The sequence below is a fragment of the Micropterus dolomieu genome, linkage group LG17, assembly GCF_021292245.1.
Source record: "Micropterus dolomieu isolate WLL.071019.BEF.003 ecotype Adirondacks linkage group LG17, ASM2129224v1, whole genome shotgun sequence".
Taxonomy (NCBI): Eukaryota; Metazoa; Chordata; class Actinopteri; order Centrarchiformes; family Centrarchidae; genus Micropterus; species Micropterus dolomieu.
Window position 1 is genome coordinate 21,740,821 of NC_060166.1, and position 12,326 is coordinate 21,753,146.

The following is a 12,326-nucleotide window of genomic DNA, read 5'->3' on the forward strand; positions in this document are numbered from 1 at the left end:
AACAACGGCTCTCAGTTGTTGCCATGGGAAACGCCTTCTCAGGCCCGATAGTTTCCACAAATGTATTCGAAAAATGATTTTATTCACTTTTAAAACAATGTAAACCATATCCACAGTATCAGTAACGGTTCCTTACACAAGAAGTGTGTTTTCTCCTTTTTCAAATTTTTCAATTCAACTTTAAAAGTAGGGTGGTGATGGCGCAGTGGATAAGACGTATGCCTAAGGTGAGAGACCTGGGTTCAATTCCCCACTGTAACACAGTCACCATTGTGTCCCTGAGCAAGACGCTTAACCCCTAGTGACATATATATCAATTTTAAATCGCTCTAGATAAAAGCTTCAGCAAAATGAATTGATGTAAAAAAAAAAAAAAAAAAAAAAAGAAGAAGGAAGAAATGAAAACATGTCTCCAGGAGCAGCATGATGTGTTTTGCTTCTCTGGAAATTAACTTGTGTTGTTGACTCTGTGAATTTCCAGACTGTATTTATCAATACCACATTGTGCTGACTTGGCTGATCACCCAGGTCAATCTACTTTTTGTACAGACAGTCTGATAGGCTACTGAGCACCATCAGACATTGTCATCTGTAAAGCTCTGCCTGGTCTGTCCATCTGTCACCATGAGTTCAATAGCAAGCTGCTCTAAAAGTCCAGAGTGACGTCAGCCTGATAGACATCAGATGCTGACAGTGATGGGCGGATGATGAAGAGTCGGAGACAGACAGAGAGTGATAACATGGTGACAAAGAGCTTGTGTAAACACACTTTTAGTTCACCTATAATGCAAATAACAAAACACGGACTGCTGCATATGCTGGTTTGAAATTCAAAACAAGGATAAACAGGTGAGTAAAGGTTATTTCCTGGTAAGTGGTGAGAAGACTGATTTCAGAGGAATGAGGGTGTTAACAATCTGATGTTACTCATCTGTCCACACCAGGTGGCACCTTACTGATCAGCCTAGTGATGAGAAAATGTGACTAGCTGTGTATTTTTATTGTAACTTGTTTGTTAACATTATATTTTCACGTATTTGTTGATGTGGGCAAGTAGGCAGATTTCCTCTGCATTGGGCCATAAATCAAAATGTGTGCTAATCCCTTTGCTCATGGTAAAAGCATTTCTGTACATGTGAATTAGTGCCCTTTGCATCTGCGTGCTTGCAGGCTTGTATGTGCTTGTTTGTAATCTGTATAAATCTCTGTGTCTAACGGCCATGACTAAGTGAGTGTCTGCACTCCTTCCCAGTGGAGCTTCCCTCCCATCAGCCAGCCGTCTGGCCTCGTCCCTGCTCAGGGTGGCTTAAAACCAGTTCTCTTTGCTCTGAAAATATTAAAAAGTGAGCACGGTTTCAAGGGCTGGCACAGAATTATTCACTTTGTTCCTTGTCTCATCCCAATTTACATATGATTCAAATTAATTCATTTTAGTGAAAGTGTGTTGAGTCCTTAGTGTTTGGCCATGATGTGACAATTATAAATGCACTGCTGGCTGCATTTTCTGGCAAAAACCTACTATGCTGTCTTGAGGGTTTGTCTTCCTGAAGAAACCAAAGATATCAGGTTAGCATCTTCGTCAATATACGAAATCTATTTTATTTTAATTCATTTTATACAAACACCAAGTATTTAATTGTTTACTTTTCAAGCAAAATGACCAACATTTTCTGGTTTGAGCTTTGACGCTAAATTAATATTTTTGGGTTTCAGTCTGCTGGTCGGACAAAACAAGACATTTAAAGTTGTCGCCATGGGCTTATGGGAATTGTGAGCACATTTTTCACTATTTTCTGACATTGAATGGACTAAACAATTGATCAATTAACTTCCAAGGGGAAAGAGACTATAGCACACTCACGATTGGCAGCATTTAACTGTGCAAACATACTAAAGTTTCGACAGTATTGTGTCTTCATCAGTCAAAAGTCTATTTTTCCCACTGAAGTTTGCTGTCCTGCTAAGAAGCTTGAAAATGTGTGGATAACCCAATTTTGATTTTGGTCAATTAATCAAGGAAATAATGAAATAATTGTTAGTTGCAGCTTCACAGACACCACTCTAGTAGAATTGTTCTGCGAGGGCTTAAATCTGACCCTAATCTGTGCAGTTATCTGCCTCCCCTTCCTTTCCTCCTGCTCTTTATCACACAAAGACAAGAAGACACTTTGCTGTTAAACATGTTTGTGGCTGCTTGGTAAAGTAACAACTAATAAACAACTCAATATATTTAGCAGAAGCAGCAACTCTCTACGTCTTTGCCCAAGGTCTTGCACCTACTGTAAGCCTGTACGTACACACAACTACACATGCACATAACCCTGCAGCACATGCAGACACACATTCAATTTATTTATTAGACAGACACACCCTCTCTCCAGCATCTTGCATGCAGTGCTCTACTGCAGCTCAGCAGATTGTGGCAGAGCTGCTTTGGTATGCAGCGTGTTTGGGTGCGCGGGGGGAGGACGAGACTTTGGAAGTGGGTCAAGGCTTTCAGAAGATGTTCGCAGCACCGAGTCAGGAACTACTCAGCTGTCTTAGCTCTCTGCCATTCAATAACTGCCTTTCACTACACACATACACACACACACACACACGCACACACACACATCCTGCAAACCCCTGCTGGAGCAAAGTCATACCTGGAGAGGATACACATAGGTGTAATCTTAATGCTCTGAGGTTCAATTCCTTCCTAGTACAACCTCTTGGTTCTGGGAGTGGCAGCAGAGTATTTAAGATATGAGTGAATACATTAGTGACTCCCAGATGGAATTTGCTGCCTTCAGGACAAAAATCTTATCTCAGTGGTGCAAGACAGGCAAGCGTCTTAATGTGGGTTTTTGTGCTCACATTTGGGCGTTTTTGTGTGACTGTCTTTGTGTGTGCATCAGCAAGGACGAGTAAGAGGATTATCAGTGTGAAGGACTCCAAGAGAGTCTTTGCCCACTCTGCTATGATGTGCAAAAATAGAAAAAAATACAGGCAAACGTAATATTACATGCCCTTTAGCAATGCAATCAATAATGAGGTTTAAGGTGAGAGAAAGACATGAGTTTCAGAAAATCTGTAAGAGTATTTGAGAAGGCTAATATCAGACATAAAGACAATGTAGACTAAATAGCATAGGTGTTAGATTAGTAACAGTAGACTTAGTGAAAAGTCAATGACAAAGAAAAAGCTACACTATGTGCTCAGACATAAATAACTCCCATGAAGTGAGAGGAAGCAGAGCAAATTTCAGCTACCAAAAAACCTAGCTGGATCCCCTGAGGGTCAGGAAACAACCAATGAAAGAGAAGACAAGAACGATGGAGTGGAGTTAGTAAATCTGCCATTGTCCCCCCTCCTGTTTAAATCCCTGATGGAATAAGCTAAAAACGTGTCTGGGAGAGTAATAAATTCTTTTTTGAGGTCAAAGGGAGACAGCCTTTTCCTTGGACTCTCACCTTCCTCTGTCTGTGTTCATGAACATTTGACTCCAGCTGAGTTCTGTCACAGTAATTTTTCCCTATGTCTTATCCGCAAAGGATAGTTTTGATACTTTGGTAATCTAGGTCAGTTTTAAGAAAAAAATTAGAGTCAACAGCTATGCGAGCAACTCTGTGAGGCTGTGTTTAGAGCTAAATGACCTTAAACATCAGCATGCTAACATGCTCACAATGACGATGCTAACATGCAGAAGTTCAGCACCAATTAACACTTAACATTTTAGCAAAAGTTGATAAAGGCTAATGTAAATGGAAGAATTGGACAAATGATACTTCTGACCTGATGATGGCGCTATATGAAAAGTGATAGGATCTATTATTTATCTATCTAATAAATAAATAAATATATATATATTATAAATAAATAAATAATTTAAATTTCCCAAACAACATGATCCATCATCAACCGCTTATCCTGCATACAGGGTCATGGGGGGCTGATATCGGGCAAATACACCCTGGACAGGTTGCCAGTCCATTGCAGGGCTACACGTAAACAAACTCCACACAGAAAGGCCGGGGCATCTGGGGTTTGAACCCACGACTTTCTTGCTGTGAGGCGACAGTGCTAACCACTGCACCACCGTGCAGCCCCAAAGAATGATGATGATGATGATGATGATGATGACATATTTAAATTTTTAGAACATATGCACAAACAAATGTATGTGTAAGTGTGTATGAAGGACTGAAATAATTTATTTAAATTATGGTACACCAGATGAATTATCCATGTGCTGCCTGTATTGTTTTATGTTTTATATTCATTATTCCCAGTGAGATTATCTCACTGGACAGTTTCATGATGTAATATGTTTTTGAATGACTGTGCTTCCTATTTATCATGCTGGCAGTCTGACCTGGGTCAATACCTAACATGATTAATCTGTCCCAGCTGATATGAATGAGCTGAAGTCTAATGAGAAAAACATCAGGTCTGAATGAATGAATGGAATTAAATTCCCAGAGGGACTGAACTGCTGAAGAGGATGAAAATGTAAATATACTGTACGAGAAATGATGACTCACAGGTGCCTGAACAAATGAGAAAAAAGTCTCGATTCATAGTTCTAGTCAGGGTTAGGTGCCAACATGCCAAACACTTTTTTCTACAATGTGAGGATTTATATACTTATATAACAATGAATTAAATATCTTTGTCAAATTAGGCTCCAAGAAATTACAATGGGCATTTTCCTTACTTATGACATAGACTAAACAATTAATCTATTAAGCTAGAAAGTTATAGGAAAACTTATCAATAATGAAAATACTTGTTAGTTGTTACCCTACTTCAAATTTGAAAAGATAAACTCCAAAGTTTACACAATACAATTTTACTTTTATTGGAAGTAAAATAAAAACAACAAGATATAATATCAGTAGTATTCCTACTGTTATTATTAGCGTTTTAGTTTTAGTCACTTAATCAAGTATTCAATTGATCAATTAGTCAATCAACCAGAAAACTAATCTCTTTGGGTTTTGGACTTTTGGTCAGACAAAACAAAACATTTGAAACATTTAAAGGCATTTCCTCTATTCTCTAGTGTTTTATAGACTAAACGATTAACAGATAAAAATAGAAATTAATCGGCAGATTATTTAAAAATAAAAATAATCTTTAGTTACAGTCTAAAAGCAAAATCAAAAAGGATGAGGTTAAGGTCGCACAGAAACACACACACACACACACACACACACACACAGAAATTGCAGACATGCAGATAGACTAATTGACTAAATGTTGCCATTATTTGACATGCTGTCTTGAAGCTGAACTGACATGCAGAGCGTTGTGGTTTAACAATATGAATCTGTCCTGCAGCTGCTCAGCTAAAATGACACTAAGATGATGCACTTTATCTTTATTTTCTGCCACATGCATCTAAAGTAAAGTACTCATTTGAACTAGGGCTGCAATAAACCATTATTTTCAGTATCAAATAATCTTTGTTTTTCAGATTAATTGATAAATTGTTTGTCTATAAAATGGCAAAACAGCCCAGATCCCAAAGTGACATCTTAAAATGTCTGGTTTTGTTCACCAACTGTCTAAAACCCAAGATATTCAATTTAAATGATTTATGACAAAAGAAAGCAGCAAATCCTCACATTTGGGGACTTCAAGCTGAAGAATATTTGACATTTTTTACTATTTCGCTTGATTTTTCTGTTAATTAACTAATCAATTAATCTGAACAAAGCCTTTTTGCAAACATGCAGCTCTCGTATATTATTTATTATCTGATCTCTATGTGACTCCTTTTAAGACGAGCCCTTGAATGCCTCACAGTGAAATAAAACCACACCCAGACAAACCTCGCTGACCAACAGGCCATGGTCAGTATTTTCATGTTGTATGTGTGTGTGTGGGTGTGTGTGTGTGTGCATGTAGCCACAGGTCATTAAATGACGCATGGGCTGACACCGTTACAGGAAGCAGGAGCAGTCAAAAGGAAACGGTGTGTGTGTTCTGGTAGAGGTGTGAGCAGGTTCGTTACTAACTGACAGATAGATGAAAGATTTGCGAGGAGCCACACCTCTCAAACTCCAGCACACACACAGATGCACATGTGTACATCTCCTCATTAAATCTGGTATCAACAAAGGACATCCCTTTTCTTTCCAATACACTGCTCTGCCAAGCCTTAAAGTGAAATCAGGAAAATTAGACAATAAAACGTCAAAATGTTTTGTGTCTGAAACAAATGTGTCAACTGCATGAAAAGGTGCTCAGCTGTTGTTACTGTACCTGCAGAAATCCTCACAGACAAAGAGAAAATACAACCTCTGGGAGAGACATGAGGGGGTTGTGGGTTAGAGGGAAGTACAGACACACACACACACGAGTGAAAGTCAAGCTGAGGAAATGGCAGACATGTCTGGGGGAGACCCCTCTCTCTTCCCCCTCAGAGGAGACATAAATAGACAGAGATTCCTGGTCTGGTGCCAAGATTTCCACCACTGACATTTTCCTTAAAACTAAAAGGACTGGGAGCCAGGACCAAGCGTTCAGGACACTAACAGACACATTCACCTATTACACAGATTTGGCTGAGCTAGTTTGGTTTGATACATTTAACGCTTATACATTAACACACGTTCAAGGACACATTCATGCCATTCCCACGCAACCCTTTTTGTTCCCCCTATTTTATCATCGCCTACCCCCTCCATGGCAACACAGAATGCCATGGCGATGATGTCACCCTCCCATAAAGAAAGAGGCATTAGCTCATCACCTCCCCCCGTCCATTTCTCTCTCTATTGGGCCATTTTAAACTCCCTTCACTTTGACAAACACAAGCTCAGCAGCATTTATACTGACTTTAACCCTTTGAGAATGTGTTTTTAGCAAGACTTTAAAGAACTAAAACACAGCAGAGAAGAGCAGGTGGTGCATTTTAAACAGTAGCTATTATTGCGCCCTCTGTAGCCTTGGCTATGCACTGGCTGCTGAAGAAATGTTTCAGACTGTGGGAGACAATCTCTTTTATTTGTGACCTGGTGGTCTATTCAGCTGCTTAATGGGAGCTCTGGCAGACTGTGAGTAAATGATGTGCACAGAAAGCAGTTTCCTTTGTGAGTGTTAAGCTGCCCTGACTGACTGACTGACTGTCAGCATAGTCTCACTTGTTCCACTGCGGGGAAGTGATAAAAGAGTTCAGAGAGCTCTGGGAACCATGATGAGTTGGAGGAGAGACAGCAGACCTCCTGTTCATTATTAGGTCTCTTTTACAAACCAGTTTAGACTTAAGTCTGTTTCTCTAACAGCTTAGACACAAACAGAGGGTACTGATACAGGAAGTGAAACTGAAAACAGCCCAGTGAGTCAGTTCAGGTGGCAGAACCTGTGAGGCTTAAATAACTAAAGATTTAAATAAAAATAATAACAATCAAAACAAACAGGCTTTTTGATTAAGCTTATTAGTTCCGGAAAACGAAGTTTGGAAGTACTGTGCTTCAGTCTACAGTACACATGCTTCAACACAACTGTACACAAAGATGTCTAGTGTTTACGGTGGAGATCATCAGTAGTAATACAATGTTTGCTGTGCGCTAGTATGTTTCTGACATTCTTACAGCGAGTAAGTGGACCTTGAGTTTGTGCAATATGAATGTCACATGATTTTTGGCAAACTAATTACAGTTTGACCAGGTTAGCAGGTGGAACAGAAGACAACATCAGTAATCAATAATGTGAAATTTAAATGCACTGGTTTGATACAAATAAAGTCAACACACCATACGTTTTCAGAGCTAGCTTTGTCATTCTCATCCAACTGCCACCTGATTATGAAAAGTTAGTGATCAAGATCAGCCTCCATACTGTAGTTATTTAATATTCAATAAAATGAGTGCAGGTATGGAGTTTGCATGTTCTCAACGTGTCTGCGTGGGTTCTGGCGCTCCGGCTTCCTCCCACTGTCCAAAGACATGTGGACTAGGTTGTTTGGTGGCTCTAAACTGTCCTTCGGTGTGTGTGTGTGTGTGAATGGTTGTTTGTCTACGTGTGGCCCGGCGATGGACTGGCAACCTGTCCATTGTGTACCCCGCCTTTCGCCCTATGTCAGCTGGGATTGGCTCCAGCCCCCCACAACCCTATACGCAGGATAAGCGGTTGACGATGGATGGATGGAAGTGCAGGTATGTATGATACAGTATTTTATTTTAAGTGTCCGAATGCTGTAGTCTTTTTATGAAATGATCAAGGTCAAAAAAGTCACAGGATTCACAAAATTCAGAACAATGAGGGCGGTAATCCTTCTTCTTTTCATCACATGCAGGGTTTAAGTCTGGAACTCAAACACGACAGAATTTAATTTTCAAAGTGTGATTAAAGTATTATAGTGAGAGCCAAAGGTTGCAGCTTGGGAACAGGTGATTAATCAAAGGCACCCCAACACACAGGACGACTCCTTTCTCCTCTCTGCAAATGTTATCAGCAGGTTTTAACCCTGGGACGTTACGGCGAGGAGGAGGATGCCTTTCTGGTGCAGACACAGAGCAAAGTATCACTGGGTGAATGCAAAAGAGGAATATTAATCAATATAAAAATGACGAGCTTCAATCTAAAGTGTAACCACTTAAAAAAAGAGAATTAGAGTGGAAAAATGCCAAAGAAGAGATAAATCTTTTATCATTTTAAAATGTACGTGATGGACTTGAGGTGGCAAAACAATAAAAGTCTCTTTCTCTCATTAAGTTTGGTCTTTACTGACTCAATGTATGTATATTTGATTAAAATACAAGACACTTCTCTATTCATGTAGCTCTAAAACAACATATTTAGTGTCAAATTATTTCAGATCCTGCTGAAATATCATAATTATACCTCATAGGACAATATAGATGTGTGTATAATAGGAGAGTTTCAGGTTTGTAAAAATGAGTCTATTTAGTACTCTAAAATCCAAATAAAATTCTTCTTTACAAAAATGAATATACATTTTCAAAACCTTTTTGATCCTTACTGCAGACAAACAGAGCCTAAAAACAGACTGTAAAGCTGTTTAACACAGGGATATTTTGTTGCACAGTTTTACATGATGTGCATCATCTGTCTTCAGTTGGATCAATGATTGAGTGATCACACTGTAAATAAAAAAAATCATAACAACATGTGTGTGCAGTCTGTCAGTATGCATGGCCAAATTTCCTTTATTTACATTTTACCCTTTTATAAATAAATACAAGTACAATGTAATTTCTGGGCAGGCTAAATTGACAATGCGTTTTCCCCTTTAACAGCCTGGTTGTGCTTGATAACATGCTTATCTGCTTTTCCACACACACATCCTTCATTGTTTTGACTCATAAAAACACGTTTTGTTAAAGCTGATGATGTGAGCAAGTATACGTCGGCTAATATTAACAGGGTGGAAATATTCAATATTAATAGTAATAATAAGTCCACACCACACAGACAGTGTCAGTCACATGTAGGACAGCAGGGTTTGATTCATTGTCTCACTTTGAAAAATAGGGGGAAGTCGGTAACCCACAGACAGAAGTGTGACTGATGTATGTGCTGTGTCATTACAGAAGTGGGAGACAACTTAAAGAGACATTAGTGAATTATCTAAACCCCACAGAGTGACACATTTCAGAGTCTGTTTATTTATACTGAAGATAGTGTAGATTTGAAGAAAACGTTGAGAGTAATCGATGCAGTATTAAAACTGAATGATGAAGGTGCTTCTGTCAATTCTTTCAGTTTAAGAGCTTCTGCTTGAAAATATGAGGGGAATGAAACATACCTATTAACTTTGGTTATGGGCTGAAACAATATCAGCAAACAATCATAACCTGGTTCCAGTTCCTCTAATGTAAAGGTTTAATGCTTTTCTTTGTCTTGTGTGATTATATATTGAATTTTTTTTGGAGTTGTTGGTCAGACAAAAATAAATAAAAAGCTATTTGAAGACGTCAACTTCAAAATTGTGATGGCCATTTTTCACAAGTTTCTGACATTTTATAGACCAAATGTTTTGTTAACTCATTAAGAAAATGAAAGTAATGATTTGTTGCAAGTGAAAATACCTAAAACTGTCTAGTTCAGTTCAATTTGTTTATATAAAAAAATCTGTTGTTGCTTTATTTCGTCAATTTGACACAAATGATGCACATTAAAATAACTTTCATCTGTATTAAGTTCAACAGACGAGATTCAACTATTAGTTGATTTTGCAGTTAGTTGATCAAAAGTCACAGTATTTCAATCATCAATTCATTGTCAAAGTTATTATGTAAGCAAAAAGACAGAACAACTGACGGTTCCAAGTTCTCCACTAGTCAGAAACACAAGACATTTGGGGACGTCATCTTGTGCCCCTAGGATGTGACTGCCATTTTTCAGCTTTCTTATGTTTTACAGACCAAACGATTACTCCATCCATCCATCCATCCATCATCAACCGTTTATCCTGCGTACAGGGTCGCGGGGACGATTACTCAATTAATCAAAAAAATAGATTCATGCAGATTTATGCGATAATGAAAGTAATCGTTAGTTGCAGCCCTTTCTAGCAGACATCAAAAGTTGAATAAATTAAAACAACAAATGAACAAAAAGTCTTAAAAGTGCTCAGAATAATGGAAAGTTTGAACAACTATAACTACATGACAACTAAGCGGGCTCCGTCTACAGAGGAAGACCATGTGAGCGAAGCAAGCAGGCTGACCTTAAATTAAGATTGATTTGTTAAGAAGTTTCACTCTAATGTGCCAAACATCCAGCCACATCATTTCTCTGGTCCACTTACTTTCTGTGTAGCTTCTTGCTGGGTTGGTAGTTTGCTGACACATCACCCGGGGGAGCGACGCTCTTGTTTTGACAGTGAGAAGACAGACTCATGTCAGCAGCTCTGATGTTTAACTCGTACAGCTCCACCAGCCTCGCTGTCACAACCATCAGTGACTCTCTCTCTGTACGCTGTCTCTCCCTTCCTCTACTTCCTCTCTCATACAGCTGCAAAGAGGGGTCACGCTTCTTCATCAACTATTTCCTGTCCTCTGCCCCACCCACCTTGTGGCTGCTTTTTTCTTCTTTTTAACCTCATGAAAACTCTACTTAGACTTTGCCCTTGTAATGTGAACTGCCCATTTCCTGTACTGTTCAATACATTTAAAGATTCTGGTAGTGCAAATCAATTTTCCTATTATCCGACATTGATTAAATCCACATCCTCGCAACACATTTGATTTACCAGCCTCCTCATAGGAGCCCTGGGGTGCTTTGTTTTCTGAGTGTAACCTCACTCACAGATACCCAAAGAAGTCTCAGAAGTCTGTTCCAGCAGCCTCAGACAAACCAGCTGAGTCAGATATGGTCTACACGTTTGCTGGTGTCATCAACCGACTGCTTGGATTGATCCACACATCCTCAGACTTCTATGCCCAGACACACAGTAGAGCCTTGCTGATAAATTAGCAGAGCCAGTACAGTATATAGGCCGATATTAGCTTTTTGCTTATACACAGTATGTCGCCATCGCTGTAAGTGTCTGCAAATAAATAAAAGGTAAGGTGTCACCATCACATATTTTCCGTATTAAAACCTGATTCATTTTTTTTCTTGATGTAACTTGTTTAAATACAAACATATCGGGCGATGTACTGATATATTAATTTTTTTATCGCTCAAATATCACTATCGATTTAAACGCCTAAAATCTTATCAGTCAGGCAGTAAAGGGAAGACAGTAAAATGTTGCCTATTAACAATCTAATAATGTCACAGAGTGTAGGTTGATTCCCAGATGGACGTCTTAGCCGCGCGTCACTATAACAACAATCTCTATAGTAAAAGTAGATCGTTATACAGTGAGGAAAATAAGTATTTGAACACCCTGCTATTTTGCAAGTTCTCCCACTTAGAAATCATGGAGGGGTCTGAAATTGTCATCGTAGGTGCATGTCCACTGTGAGAGACACAATCTAAAAAAAAAAATCCAGAAATCACGATGTATGATTTTTTTAACTATTTATTTGTATGATACAGCTGCAAATAAGTATTTGAACACCTGTCTATCAGCTAGAATTCTGACTCTCAAAGACCTGTTAGTCTGCCTTCAAAATGTCCACCTCCACTCCATTTATTATCCTAAATTAGATGCACCTGTTTGAGGTCGTTAGCTGCATAAAGACACCTGTCCACCCCATACAATCAGTAAGAATCCAACTACTAACATGGCCAAGACCAAAGAGCTGTCCAAAGACACTAGAGACAAAATTGTACACCTCCACAAGGCTGGAAAGGGCTACGGGGAAATTGCCAAGCAGCTTGGTGAAAAAAGGTCCACTGTTGGAGCAATCATTAGAAAATGG